A 15,043-nucleotide genomic window follows, 5' to 3' on the forward strand; every position below is an offset into this window, starting at 1 on the left:
GGTACTACTGGTTGGGTATGATGCACTGAAGAAACAAGGAAGTTTGAAGGTAGTTTGTAAAGAAAGGGAGTGGCCTAAGGACAAATTCCTAAAATAGGAATTATTCTGTTTTCCGCTGCAGTTCTATTTACAGAATTGGCAAACTAACTCTGACTCTTTAACACACTTAGTCATTACTTTAAGAACATGGATATCTAGGGTACAGCAGGACTACTATGACTAGCCCAAAATGCCTAGAAACTTTGTGAGAGGGCGAATTAATACCTAAGCCAATAGATATGAAGAACTTTCTTGGTTGTTCTATATTTCAACACAATATAATGTACAGATCTATGAAAATAACTGCAAAATATCATGGAAATAGTCTCCTGGAAAATAGTCAAAATCGACTCCCAGCCTTTGCCTTCCCCAAAGGCAATTATAGGTGGGAGCTACCACACCAGGCAATGTGTTACTTTTTTTAAACTTGTGAAAAATATATTCTCCCCTCCCACCCTGGAAGTGCTGGACCCAGATGGTTTCAATAGATAGATGATAGATAGATAGATAGATATCCCTTATTAATAAAGGCATAAATATCTTGAACTATTAGGAAATAAAATCTTTAAAAAGTAAAGAAAAAAGAAAATACCTTCTGACCAAATAGTTTTTCTCAGAAATACAAAGTTGGTTCAGGAGCAGGAAATGCAGTGTTGATAAGTGATCACTTTAATAGGTCAAAGAAAAAGAAAGCATGGTCTTGATGCTGAAAATTCCACTTTCTTTCCTGAACACAAATAGAGTAATAGAATAGGATTAGAAGGCTAGTTACTTAACACGACAAAGATCTGTCTCCACACCTTACCCAGTGATCATGGTATACCTGGCTTTCCCAATAAAGACAAGAACAGCACAAGAATGTCTGTGATTGGTTGGTGCAGTGGCTCACATGGTAGAGCTCCAGCCTAGCAAGGGTGAAGCCCTGAGTTCAAATCCTAGTACTATGAAAAATAAATAAAATAAATAAATAAATAGAATGTCTATTATCACATGTCATTGTTCTTCCCTGATGCCCCTCCTCCCAGTGTTCAGTTTATTACATAGTAGTTGCTCAATAAATGCTACTTCCATTTCCTTTATTTTGGTGGTCCTGGGGTTTGAACTCGGGGCTTTGTGCTTGCTAGACAGATGCTCTACCGCTTGAGCCACACCTCTAGCCCTCCATTTTAAGTTGACAACATAGAAACACTGAACTCGGAGTCAAGCGAACCTGATTCTAGTCCTGGCTCTGCTGGTTAGTGGCTTTATTTGTTCACCTCCCGCTTCATTCAGCAAATATTTATTGAGTTTCCATTATGCTCCAGACACTCTTTTAGACACTGGGGACATAGCAATGAAAGAGGAGTTGGGCTGGGGCTGTAGCTCAGTAAGAATGTCTGCTTAGACACCACCAACAACAGGTGTTGGCAAGGATGCGGGGAAAAAGGAACCCTCTTACGCTGCTGGTGGGAATGTAAACTAGTACAACCACTCTGGAAAAAAGTTTGGAGGCTACTTAAAAAGCTAAACATTGATCTTCCATTTGATCCAGCAGTACCACTCCTGGGGATATACCCAAAAGACTGTGACACAGGTTACTCCAGAGGCACCTGCACACCCATGTTTATTGCAGCACTAGTCACAATAGCCAAGTTATGGAAACAGACAAGATGCCCCACTACTGACAAATGGATCAAGAAAATGTGGTATTTATACACAATGGAATTTTATGCAGCCATGAAGAAGAACGAAATGTTATCATTCGCTGGTAAATGGATGGAATTGGAGAACATCATTCTGAGTGAGGTTAGCCTGGCCCAAAAGACCAAAAATCATATGTTCTCCATCATATGCAGACATTAGATCAAGGGCAAACACAACAAGGGGATTGGACTTTGAGCACATGATAAAAGTGAGAGCACACAAGAGAGGTATGAGGATAGGTAAGAGACCTAAAAAACTAGATAGCATTTGTTGCCCTCAATGCAGAGAAACTAAAGCAGATACTTTAAAGCAACTGAGGCCAATAGGAGAAGGGGACCAGGAACTAGAGAAAAGGTTAGATCAAAAAGAATTAACCTAGAAGGTAACACACATGCACAGGAAATCAATGTGAGTCAACTCCCTATATAGCTATCCTTATCTCAACTAGCAAAAACCCTTGGTCCTTCCTATTATTGCTTATGCTCTCTCTTCAACAAAATTAGAGATAAGGGCAAAATAGTTTCTGCTGGGTATCAAGGGGGTGGGGGTGGAAAGGGAGGGGGTGGGGTGGGTGGTAAGGGAGGGAGTGGGGGCAGGGGGGAGAAATGACCCAAGCCTTGTATGCACATACGAATAATAAAAAAATGAAAATTTAAAAAATTTAAAAAAAAGAATGTCTGCTTAGCATGTAAAGGGCCCTGGGTTCCAACCCCAGCACAGCACCAGCCTGTCCCAAAATTATTTTATGATTGTAGGAATACCTAAGTATGTGTTTGTTTACAAGTAAGAGAAAATCAGTCCGTGCTGGCAGTAATAGGTTAGAGAGAGAAAAGCCCATGGGTGGAGTGTGGAGGTGGGAAACCTCAGCCTCAGCTCACTGGAAGGGACATAAAGCTATCCTGTCACCCAAGTCATGTCCGGGGCTGAAGAACACTGAGGAGTGGAATGGAGCATGAATAAACTGAGTGGTGAGTGCTAGCATGTGCTATCCAAGAGTTGTTCCTTTCCCCACCTCTTTCCCTTGCTCCTTCTGCCTCCATGACCTCCCCTGTTGTAACTTGTAGAAAAGGGGACACGGGCCACTGCGGAAGAATTGCTTGGCTCAGTGGGCAAGAACAACTGAAGAAATAGAATGTCTGCTCAATATTTGTACTGAAGAATGTCATCTGAAAAGTGGTGATATGAAAAAAAGCAAATAAAACTGTGCAATTTGATTGTTACTAAAATCGCACAGAAAAGTGGAGCCAGTGTACTGCTTGCCCCACTTCTCATCCTCCCCACCTCACTTTCTCAGGGAGAAAGAGCATGAATGAGGAAAAGAGGAAGAACAGAAAGGAAAGGACGTCCTGACGAGCATAGGGCACTCTTCCTGTACTTTGAGGAAACTGTTCTTTTTTTTCTTTTGTGGTACTAGGGCTTGAATCCAGCACCTCTCACTTGCTAGGCAAGTGCTCTACCACTTGAGCCATGCCCCAAGCCTTGTTTATATATTTTTAATTTTTTTGAATTTCTTTTTTAGGTGGCACTGGGGTTTGAACTCAGGGCTTCATGCTTGCTAGACAGGCGTGCTATCACTTGAGCTGCTTGGCCAGCCTGTAAATATTTTTTGTTTTTGAGATGAGGTCTTGCTAACTTTGCCCTGGCTGGCCTCAAACTTGAGATTCTCCTGTGTTAGCCTTCTGAGTTCATGGAATTACAGGCATGTGTCACCGTGTCCATGATAAGTAAGCTTTAATATGCAAACACTATATAGGCATCATGTTAAAGTAGGTTTCTTCTATAATAAGGCTGGGAAAGGAGAACAGTGTGAGTGGGCATGACAAAGCGGGCAGAGAGCAGTCCCCAGAATGATTCACCAATATCTGAGCAACTTTTAAGTTTAAAATATAGTTGGGGGGTGGCTCAGTAGTAGAGTCATGCTAGCATGTGCAAAACCCTGGTTCAATCCTCAGCACCACAAAACAAAAATAACTAAAATAAAATAAAACATAACATAGTTATGGTTTTGGAGGGCTAGTCTTTAGTCTAGTCCTCCAAATTATTTCCTGCCTCTGTTTATGGGTGAACTCTCAGAAAACCACACTGCTTTAATGTATGTGAAGTGAGGCTTAAGAAAAAAGCAAGCAATATAGCTCAGGGAAAGAGCAGGGAGAGGTGGCACATGCCTGTAATCCCAGTAACATGACAGCTGAGGAAGGAGAGTGGCAAGTTCAAGGACAACCTTGGCTAACTTTCAAAAAGCAAAACAAAACAAAAACTTTTAAAAATCATGCTGAAGGAAAGAATCAAGGCCACCTCACTCCACTTATATTTTGATCCCATAAGGACCTACAATCCATTCCTCTCCCAACTGTCCCCCACTCCCCTTCTTACTCGGCTTACACCATTGGCAATCTCTACAATCACTGCTTTGCAGCCCCTCAAGTCCCTTACGCCTCCTTTGCTTTCTCATACTTATTCGCCAACACTACCTAAACCCAGCACTGCACACACTTGGCTCCTGCATAGTTAGCTAAATCCAATAAGAGTAAAACCCAGAGCTATACTGACTCGTGTCACTTAAGGTGACCATAAGGCTTCATAGAGCCTTCATGCTTCCTGATGGTGACATATATTTCTTGAGAATATTCACTTGCCCATTCACCTAAAAATGCTATCACATTTTCTCCTCAAAACTCCAATACCTGCTTATCAACCCTGAATTTCAGGTGACAACTCTACCTCCTATCTCACTGAGATTATAAAAACAATCCGAAGAGACCTTCTGTACACTCCTGCACCACATCTACCTGCCTGTTAGCATTTCTAATCACCTCTGTGAGGAACTCCTCACAACCGTGGGTACCTAAGGCTAACCCCTCACTTGAGTCCTAGGTCCCATCTGGTGTCTTCCCACTCAAGGATAATATTTCAAGGTTAAAAGAAAAATTCTTTACAAATGAAATGACTTGATTAAAGTTGTCTAGGGAATTAAATATAATAATGTCTACATGGGCTCTAGTTTTTTTGTAGTTCTGGGGATAGAACTGAGAGCCTTGCACATGCTACTCAAGTATTCTACCACTGAGCTACACCCCTAGCCCTCTACTATTTCACAAATTAATTTCACACACATTGTTTCATATGATTCTTCCAAAAATTTGGAGGCAGGTTTCATTATTATTCCCATTATATAAGAAAACGAGACTCAAAAGAGATAAGTGATTTGCTCCAAACTGGTCAAACAATTTTTTAGTGGAAAAGGTGTGGGATTGAATTTTAGGTCAATAATAATAATAGTGAACAGGTTTTTTTTTTATTTTTAATTTACATGAGAGTCCTGTGTGCTCATGGGGGCAATGAAAAACGTTTTCAACAAATCATGTTGGGATAACTGGTCATCCAGCTGCAAAAGTTGATGTTGGACTTGTATGTCACACTATACACAAAAAATTATCTCAAAACTGGGCGCTGGTGGCTCACACCTATAATCCTAACTACTTGAGAGGCAGAGATCAGGAGGATCACAGTTCAAGGCTGACCCAAACAAATAGTTCATGAGACCCTATCTCAAAAAAACCAACACAAGAAAAGGCTAGCAGAGTGTCCCAAGTAGTAGAGTGACTGCCTAGCAAGTGTGAGGCCCTGAGTTCAAACCCTACTGCTGTCAAAAAAAATTACCTCAAAGTGGACTAGAGAATGAAAAGTAAGTGCTACAAGTAAAATTCTCAGAGAAAAATTTAGGAGCAAATCTTCATGACCTTGGGTTAATAGTGATGTTCAGTGTGCAAGCATCAAAATACTAAAAAAATTGAATTTCATCAAAATTTAAAACTTTTGGTACTACAGGGGTTTGAACCACTTGAGCCACTCCACCTGCCATTAAAATTTAAAATTGAGACAACAAGTCAGCTGGAGAAGGCAGGAGCGGCAGCACATGCCCAAAAACCAGGAACAGGAAAGATAGTAAATGCAGCGGTAGAAGGAAAACTCCACAGGAGAGGGGGGATGACCCACTTCCCATGTGAACTGTAAATAAACACGCAGGCCTGAGAAGGCGGGTGCAGTGTCACCTCCCCCAGTGTGCTTGGAAAGGGGAAAGCTTGTAGAAATGGCAGTCGCACTCAGGAGAACTCTGAGTAAACAAAGCCTGCAGGGCCAGGTGAGTGTTAAGCTCACTCCTGAGATCTGCATAAATAAAGCCTCCAGCAAAACCAGGCTGACAGCAGTGGGCATGTGAGCCACAGCCTCAGATAGCCATTCACAGAACTGTCTCCAGACTCTTGTTTTTCTTTCCTTCTTTGCTGAGACAACAACCAAACTACACCTGCATGCTGAAAACTTACTGAAACTGTATTGCATTGGAACTTGGGACACTTTGTGGGGTTTTTTTTTGTTTTGTTTTGTGTTGTTTTTCTTGGTTTGGTTTGGTTTGGATTTTTTCCCCTTTGATGAGACAACCACAGAACTACTTCTGAGATACCATCTCCAGGATTGGAGGCTGAGGGACGAACACCAAAATTATTAAGACTGAAAATTTATTCCATTTGAACTTGGAGATTTTTTTCATTTACTTATTTTTTTAAATCTTCTTTCTGTCTCTCTAATGTCTGTTCAGCTTACTGTCGATTAGTACACCATCTCTCCCTGTTTATATCTTTGAAACTTTTTTCCTTTGTTTCTTTGTTTTGTTTTTCCTACTTGTTTGTTTATTTGTTTTTCTCTTTTTCTTTAACTTCTTTGCTTTCCATCTCCTCTCACTCTTCCATTCTAAATATCACCATTGTTATTATTACAAGTTAGAAAATACTTAATTGCACACAGTACAGGGACAATAACAAAACCAATGGCAATGACGGGAAGACAGAAAAAACAGGGAAACCAGTTTTCCCACAGCAAAAAAATTAGTACCGGAACCAGAAGGAAATGAAGAAAACAGTACTCAGATCCAGACTCCAACAAAATGAAGATAAACTATGCCAAAGAAACCAATGAAGAACACAAGAATAATCTAAAAGAAGAAATACTACAGGTAATCAATGAGAATTTTATAGAGATGATACTGGATATTGTCAACCAAAATGTACAGGAGACACTCAAGAAATTCCAAGACAATAAAAACAGAGAATTTGAAAAAGCACAACAAGAAATAAAAGAAACCATAGAATCACTGTATAAACACCAAAGTGAAACAAAGAACATGGGTAATAAAGATATAAATGAACTCAGGACAAAAATAGACAACATTAAAGAGGAAACGACTCAGGATATGGAAAACCTCAGGAAAAAGAACGAAACAGAATTGCAAAACAAAATGGAAGGCCAATCCAGCAGAATAGAACAAATAGAAGACAGAATCTCAGAACTCAAAGATGAAATAGTAATTAAAGAGAAAAACTGAAGAACTATTCGTTAAACAACTCAAGACATGTGAAAAGAAAATGCAAGAACTCAATGACTCTATCAAAAGACCAAACCTGAGAATCAGGCATTGAAGAAGGAGAAGAGGTGCAAGCAAAGGGAATGTACAATATATTCAACAAAATAATAACAGAAAATTTCCCAAATTTAGAGAAATCTATTCCCATACAGATGCAAGAGGCCTCCAGAACACCAAACAGACCAGACCAAAATAGATTTACCCCATGGCATCTTATCATTAAAACAACAAATACAGAGACCCGAGAAAGAATACTGAAGGCTGTAAGAGAGGAAAAACAAATAACATACAAGGGTAAACCCATCAAAATCACAGCAGACTTCTCAACAGAAACATTAAAAGCAAGAAGAGCATGGGGTGAGATCTTCTGGGCACTGAATGAAAATAACTTCAACCCTAGGATACTCTACCCAGCAAAACTATCATTCAAAATAGATGGAGCAATAAAAGACTTCCATGATAAACAGAAACTAAAACAATATGTGACCACAAAGCCACCACTACAAAAGATTCTTCAAGGGATTCTGCACACAGAAAGTGAAACCCAACGTAACCATGAAAGGGCAGGCAGCACCAAACTACAGGAAAAGGAAAAGCAAGAAAGTAGACAGTAACCTCAACTTAGGTACACAAAATCAAACCTTCAAACTACTAAGACAACTAAATGACAGGAATCACCACATACCTATCAGTACTATCACTTAATGTTAATGGACTTAATTCCCCCATCAAAAGGCACCATTTGATGAACTGGATTAAAAAGGAAGAACCAACAATTTGTTGCTTACAGGAGCCCATCTCACTGACAGAAATAAGCATAGGGTTAGGATGAAAGGCTGGAAGAAGATTTACCAAGCCAATGGCCCCCAAAAACAGGCAGGAGTAGCAATACTTATCTCTGACAAAGTAGACTTCAAACTTACATTGATCAAATGAAATAAAGAAGGACATTCTATACTAATAAAAGGGGAAATAGACCAAAAGGAAATAACAATTATCAACCATATGTACCCAATGTCAACGCACCCAATTTCATCAAACATACCCTGAAAGACCTAAAAGCATATATTAACACCAACACAGTGGTTGTGGGAGACTTTAACACCCCATTATCATCAATAGATAGGTCATCCAAACAAAAAATCAATAAAGAAATCCTAGATCTAAAATATACAATAGATCAAATGGAACTAGTTGATGTCTACAGAACATTTCATCCAACTTCTACACAATATACATTCTTCTCAGCAGCCCATGGAACCTTCTCCAAAATAGATCATATCCTAGGGCACAAAGCAAGTCTCAGCAAATGTAAAAAAATAGAAACTATACCCTGCATACTATCTGATCACAATGCAGTAAAAGTAGAACTCAACAACAAAAGTAAAGACAAAAAACATGCAAACAGCTGGAAACTAAATAACTCATTACTTAATGAACAATGGATCATCGATGAAATAAAAGAGGAAATTAAAAAGTTCCTGGAAGTCAATGAAAATGAAAACACAACCTACCGGAACCTATGGGACACAGCTAAGGCAGTCCTGAGAGGAAAGTTTATAGCCATGAGTGCATATATTAAAAAGACTGAAAGATCCCAAATCAATGACCTAATGATACATCTCAAACTCCTAGAAAAACAAGAACAAGCAAATCCCAAAACAAATGGGAGAGAAATAATAATAAGAGCAGAAATCAATGAAATAGAAACCAAAAAAACCATACAAAGAATTAATGAAACAAAAAGTTGGTATTTGAAAAAATAAACAAGATCGGTAGACCCCTGACAAACCTGACTAAAATGAGGAGAGAAAAAACACAAATTAGTAGAATCAGGATTGCAAAAGGGGAGATAATAACAAGCACCGTGGAAATCCAGGAAACCATCAGAGACTAAATAAACAAGCCCGCCCACCCGGCTTGTTTATTTACAGTCCCGGGAAGGGTTCCCTTCCCCCAATCTTCGGCGCTCAGTGCGCCCCACCCTCTTTCCTGCGTGTCTTTATTGTTCTTATTGCTTAGTACTCAGTTTCTCTTTTTTCCCGGGTGGAGGTCAGTCTGTCCAGGGGGCTATGCTGCTCTGGCCCAGGCTTGTCTGTGGGGGAACCGCGGTACCGCGAAGCTCACCTGGTCCGTGTCTTCCCAAGCTGTCTGGGCTCTGGTGACTGGCGGCCAGGGGGCCCTCCTTGTTTCTCCGTTTAACATGAAGTGGCGATTCTCTGCGCCGGCTGGAGGTGTGGAGGGGTCAAAGTTTTGCCTCTTCTTGGTGATTTTGCCTGCAAAATGTGTCTCCAGCGTCTCTCCAAGGTTTCACTATAGGAAGGTCGCTTTCTGCGTCCTCCCTCTAGCCGCCATCTTGGAATCTCCTAATTTTATTCATGATTACATGTGCAGTATTCATCTTTTGTCTGGTAGACTACCCTATGCTAATAGGGTTTTCCACTATAAAATTACTCTTTTTCCTTTATACATAAGAAAATAAGTATTATTTAATTAACTATTAAGTACTTATCTTAGGAGGTACTTTGAACCTATGCAAATGTCTGATTGCTTATCAGACTTTCAGTTTAGTTTTTCAATGTGTCTACATAAAATAAAAACTCAGCTTCAAGGAAATAAGAAAATAATTTATTCTAAAGTAATATTAGTGACCATGTCCCAGGAACATGGATTCAAGTCACCTTTTTTCATTTTTGGTGGTGCTGGTGTTTGAACTCAACACCTCACACTTACTAGGCAGTCACTCTACCACTTGAGCCACCCTGCTAGCCCTTTTATGTGTTGAGCATTTTCAAGATAGGGTCTCTCCAACTATTTGCCAGTGCTGGCCTTAAACTGTGATCCTCCTGATCTCTGCTTCCTGAGTAGCTAGGATTACAGTTGTGAGCCACCAGCACCCAACTCAAGTCACCCTGAATGACATATTCCACCATGAAAAAGGTTACATGAACTTTTATAGTCACAGAAAAGGAAGTCATGTATTAATGTAGTTTATAAAATAAATAGCTGGGGATGTAGTTCAAGTGGTAGAGTGCCTGCCTAGCAAATATGAGGCCCTGAGTTCAAAACCCAGTTCCACAAAAAAAAACATAGGTGGGGTGGGGTCATCAGTTAGGTGAACTACAGGAAGGCCGAGAAACCTACAGAATTTAGATGTTGGCTACTGAAAGGGGCTAAAGCCCAGCATGGTGGTACACACCTGTAATATCAGCACTCAGGAGGTTGAGGCAGAGGATTGAAATTAGAAGTCTGAGTCATGAAGCAAAATCCTGTCTCAAAAAAGGGGCAAGGGGATGGATAAAGATAGCCCAAGATAATAAAGCCTCACACTGCATTCTTCCCCATCTCAGTCTCCCAATTAGCCAGGACTACTGTTAAAGTTAGTGTATTTTTTAGTTTTCCCTGTTTGGACCTACTTTTCAGATTTGCTGTCTCATTTTTAATGTTTACTGTGGAAGATTCTAGCATACAGGAAGAAAGAAAACAGTATAATCAAACCTTCATGTACCTGTCACCCAGCTTTGACAGAATTCGTGAGCAATTTTGTTCAGCTTATCTTCCTCCCTGTCTCTGCCTATCATCCTAGCTACAGAGGGAAATGGAAATAACAGGATTAGGGGCCAGGCCAGTTTTGGCAAAAGGTGAGTCTTATTTATCTCCAGAATTACCAATGCAAAAGCGACTAGGGGTGTGAATCAAGTGGTAAAGCCTTCCATTTCCTCACTGCCTTAACACCTGTATTCCATCCAGAGATCTGTGTTCAAATCCCACTGGGATCTGCTTGCATCAGAAATGCTGGATGGCCAGTGAGTCATGCCAGTAAACCTGGCTACTCAGGAGGCAAAGATCAGGAGGATCACAGTTTGAAGCCAGCCCAGGCAAATAGTTCATGAGACCCTATCTTTAAAAATAACAAATACACAGAGAGAGAGAGAGAGAGAGAGAGAGGGAGAGAGAGAGAGAGAGAGGGAGAGAGAGAGAGAGAGAGGGAGAGAGAGAGAGAGAGAGGGCTGGTACAGTGGCTCAAGTTGTAGAGTGCCTGCTTTACAAATGTGAGGCCCTAAGTTCAAACTCCAGTTCTGCCAAAATAAATAATAGACTTTTCTTTTAGTACGTTAAATTTACAAATAAATTAAGAAGACAGTACAGAAATTTTCCATATACCCCATGCCCAGTTCCCCCTATTTTAAAGTAATACATTAGTGTGGTGTCTTACTTTATAGTTAACAAACCAATATTGAGCCTTTTGATATTTGCACTCAAGGGAGCAAGGTTGTGAGGCAAGGAGGACTTGGCATAGTGTAGCCCTTTCTTTTGCAGAGCTGCCAACGGTACCATGTTGGGGCAGAGCATCCAGAGGTTCACAGCCTCTGTGGTCTGTTGGAGCCACTATGAGGAGGGCCCTGGAAAGAATATTCCACTTTCAGTGGACAACAAGTGGCAAGTATTGGTTATGATGACCTTGTATTTTGGATTTGCTGCACCCTTTTTTATAGTGAGACATCAATTGCTTAAGAAATAAAAATGTTTTGGGGGTCAGCTCCCCTATAAAGTCAAAGGTGGTTTTGCCTATATGTTGGGGGATATTTTTATAGCAAGAGCCAAAGAAAAACATAGAATTCACTAATGGGTACAAAACCCAGCACCATGAGACTGACACAGGAGTCTTTCCATCCTAGGGGGAAACCTCTGTCCCAACAAAATCATTAAAACACTTCATTTTAGAAAAAGGAAGAAGAAAAAGAAGTATTTTCATTCATCCATTTAACAGATATGAAGAATGTTTTGAGTGGGGCAGTTTCTTTGGAAAATGAATCATCTTTTGAACTCACAGTATACAGAATACGTTTGTAAAAAACTCACGACATAAAAAATTAATGCATCATTATTAATTAAAGTCCATATTTTACCCAGGTGCTGGTGGCTCCTGCCTATAATCCTAGCTACTTAGGAGGCTGAGATTGGGAGGATCACGGTTTGAGGCCAGCCCAGGCAAATAATTCATGAAATCCTATCTCCAAAATAACCAGAGCAAAATGAACTGGAGGTGTGACTGAAGTCGTAGAGCACCCACTTTGCATGTGCTGAGTTCCAATCCATTTTATTCCGATTACCTCTATTTTTACCTAATTTTTTTCTTCTTTGATTTTTTTTTTTTTTTGGCAGTACTGCAGATTGAAGTCAGGGCCTCACTCTTGCTAGGGAGGCCTTTTTTCTTCTTTGACCTGTGTCTACATATTTGGCCCAGGCTGATCTGGAACTCTATAGGTAACCCAGGCTCACCTCAAATTCCTGATTCTCTTAAAGTGCTCCCAGTGTCCTTTTTCTGTTCCAGGATCCATTTCAGGAGATCATATTTAGTCATCATGCCTCCTTAGAGTCACCTTGACTGTGACAGTAATATTACACTTTTTTATCTGTACACATTTCTGAATTCATTTCTAAAACACAAGGATTCGGTAGGGGACAAAACAAGATTTTCTCTCTAGCCCTCCTGATTCTTAGTTGGGATGGACCCTTGTAACAAAGACTGATTAACAAGAGAAAACAAAGTCACCCTGGCTGACAACAACAAAAAGCCCACAGAGGTTTATTAACATGTACATTTCACATACACATGGAAGGTGACCAGAAAAAATGGGTAAATCTCCAAGCAGTGCTTTGAATTGTGCCTTAAATACTATGATCTACTGAATCAAAGAAAAAGAATCATAGTTCTTTTTGGCCATTATGGAAAAATGACAGAAAAGTCACAATAAATAAGGGTAAGGTTGGTTGGGCAGATTTAAGCCAGTACTTTCTGTATGGATTACTATCTATTGATTTTTATCTTTCTCTCCCTTGGTGCATGGAGGTCAATACTCTTACACAGAAATTTTCTTTTTTTTGTCTTTCTTCTTAGTTTTGGCAGATTAGGATTTGAACTCAGGGCCTTATGCTTGCTTGGCAGGTGCTATACCACTTGAGCCACTCCACCAGCCCTTTTTTGTGTGGGGTATTTTCAAGATAGGGTCTTGTGAACTATTTACCCAGCTGGCTTTGAACTGAGATCTCCCTGAGCTCTGCCTCCTGGGTAGCTAGGATTACAGGCATGAGCCAAGACCTGCTGGCTGAGATTTTCCTTATGAATGTAAATTTCCAAGTGTCTGCAATTTCTCAAAATAGTTATCTCAGGACTAGGGATCTAGCTGATCCCTAGATCAGCACTTGTAGCATGCTTGCAGTCCTGCGTTTAGTCCCCAACACCACAAAAAAAGAGCTCAAAATAATCCTTATGCAAAAGAACTATGTTTCTATATTTTGGGGTGCATTTTCTGGTCTCTTACAACTCCCTGTTAAAAAATAATAGTCATAATATCTTCATTATGCTAACATGTTAAAAATAAATCATTAATATCATTGAATACCCAGTTAGTGTTTAAATTTCTCTAATTGTTTCAGTTTTGCTTTTATAGTTTATTCAAATTAAGATCCCAAAATGGTCCATATGGTGTGACCGATTGGTGCCTTTATAAATTCTTTTTTTTTTTAATTCCACAGTTCTGAGGATTGATTCCAGGGCCTGGCACATGCCAGGCAAATGCTCTACCACTCAGCTACCCCACCTGCCCCCAAGTTCCTTTCAGCCTATAAATTCCTCATTTGTTTTTTTCCCTACTCTTCATTTTTTATCATTGAAGAAATTGTCCCCAGGCTTCCTGCTGCCTGGATTCTGGTAATTGTGAGGTTCTTTAACATGTTCCTTTGTTCTATCCCTTTAAAAAAAACTAACAGTTGATTCTAGAGTGTTAAAGAGATTCTGATTTGCATACTTCCTAGGTGTTCTTAGTACTTCTCTCAGCAGACACATAATCCCTGTTGTTTCTCTTTCTGTGATGTTAGTGGTCAGGGATGATCATTGCCTAGAGCCATTATTTTATTAGGGAATTGAAAAATTGTGATGCTTTAATTCTAGCCTTCTTTTTAGTGTGTTAGCTGGAATTCTTCTATAAAGAGAAATCCCTACTGATCAATATTTGGTCACCTGGAGTTCATATTGGAAATGCAGAATGAGTGTTTGATTCTTTCCCTTAAATTAACTGATTTCAAAATAGCAAGGAGGTTATGCTTGAAAGGTGACCAGTGAAATTTTGGTCTGTTTGCTTGTTTTTTTTAAGACAGGGTCTCACTACATAGCCCAGACTGGCCAAGAACTTGAAATCCTCCTTCCTCTATCTCCTGAAGTGCTGGGATTACAGGTTGTACCACCATGCCCAGCCTTTTGTGTCTGGTTCTTTTGTTGCTTTAATATAATTTTTAACTTATTGTATTTAAACATGTTTAATGTTCTTCAGTTTGTTTCAGTTAGGATTTTTATTGATCTTTCAATTATTTCATTTTTAGCCAATGGGAGTATCTTTAAATGTTAGTTCTGAATCATAAGGCCCTGAGTTCAATACTCAGTACTACAAAAAAGTGATCTCTGAGACCTTCTTTTTTTTTCTTTATTCATATATTCATATGTGCATACATTGTTTGTGTCATTTCTCCCTCCTGTCCCCCACTCCCACCCCCCCTTGCTTTCAGGCAGAACCTGTTCTGCCCTCTTCTCCAATTTTGTTGAAGAGTAGACATAAGCAATAATAAGAAAGACATAGAGCTTTTGCTAGTTGAGATAATGATAGCTATACAGAGAGATTCCTAGCATTGCTTCCATGCACAAGTATATTACAACCCAAATTGATTCATCTCTACCTGAACTCTTCATTACTTCCCAGTCACCTTCCCATATTGACCTCTGTCACTTTAAGGTTTCTGTATTAGTTCCTCTGCAGTGGGGACATCAAACACTTTCATGTTTTGGGTTTCCTACCTATCCCCATACCTCCCGTAAGTGCTCTCCCTTTAGCTTGTGACCCAAGT

General features: G+C 39.8%; 1 pseudogene; it reads left to right on the plus strand.

The window, feature by feature from the left end:
- Positions 1 to 11,477: 11,477 nt before the first annotated feature.
- On the plus strand, positions 11,478 to 11,663 carry LOC141419877 (cytochrome c oxidase subunit 7C, mitochondrial pseudogene; annotated as a pseudogene).
- Positions 11,664 to 15,043: the final 3,380 nt, after the last annotated feature.

This window comes from Castor canadensis, chromosome X (assembly GCF_047511655.1).
Source record: "Castor canadensis chromosome X, mCasCan1.hap1v2, whole genome shotgun sequence".
Classification (NCBI taxonomy): Eukaryota; Metazoa; Chordata; class Mammalia; order Rodentia; family Castoridae; genus Castor; species Castor canadensis.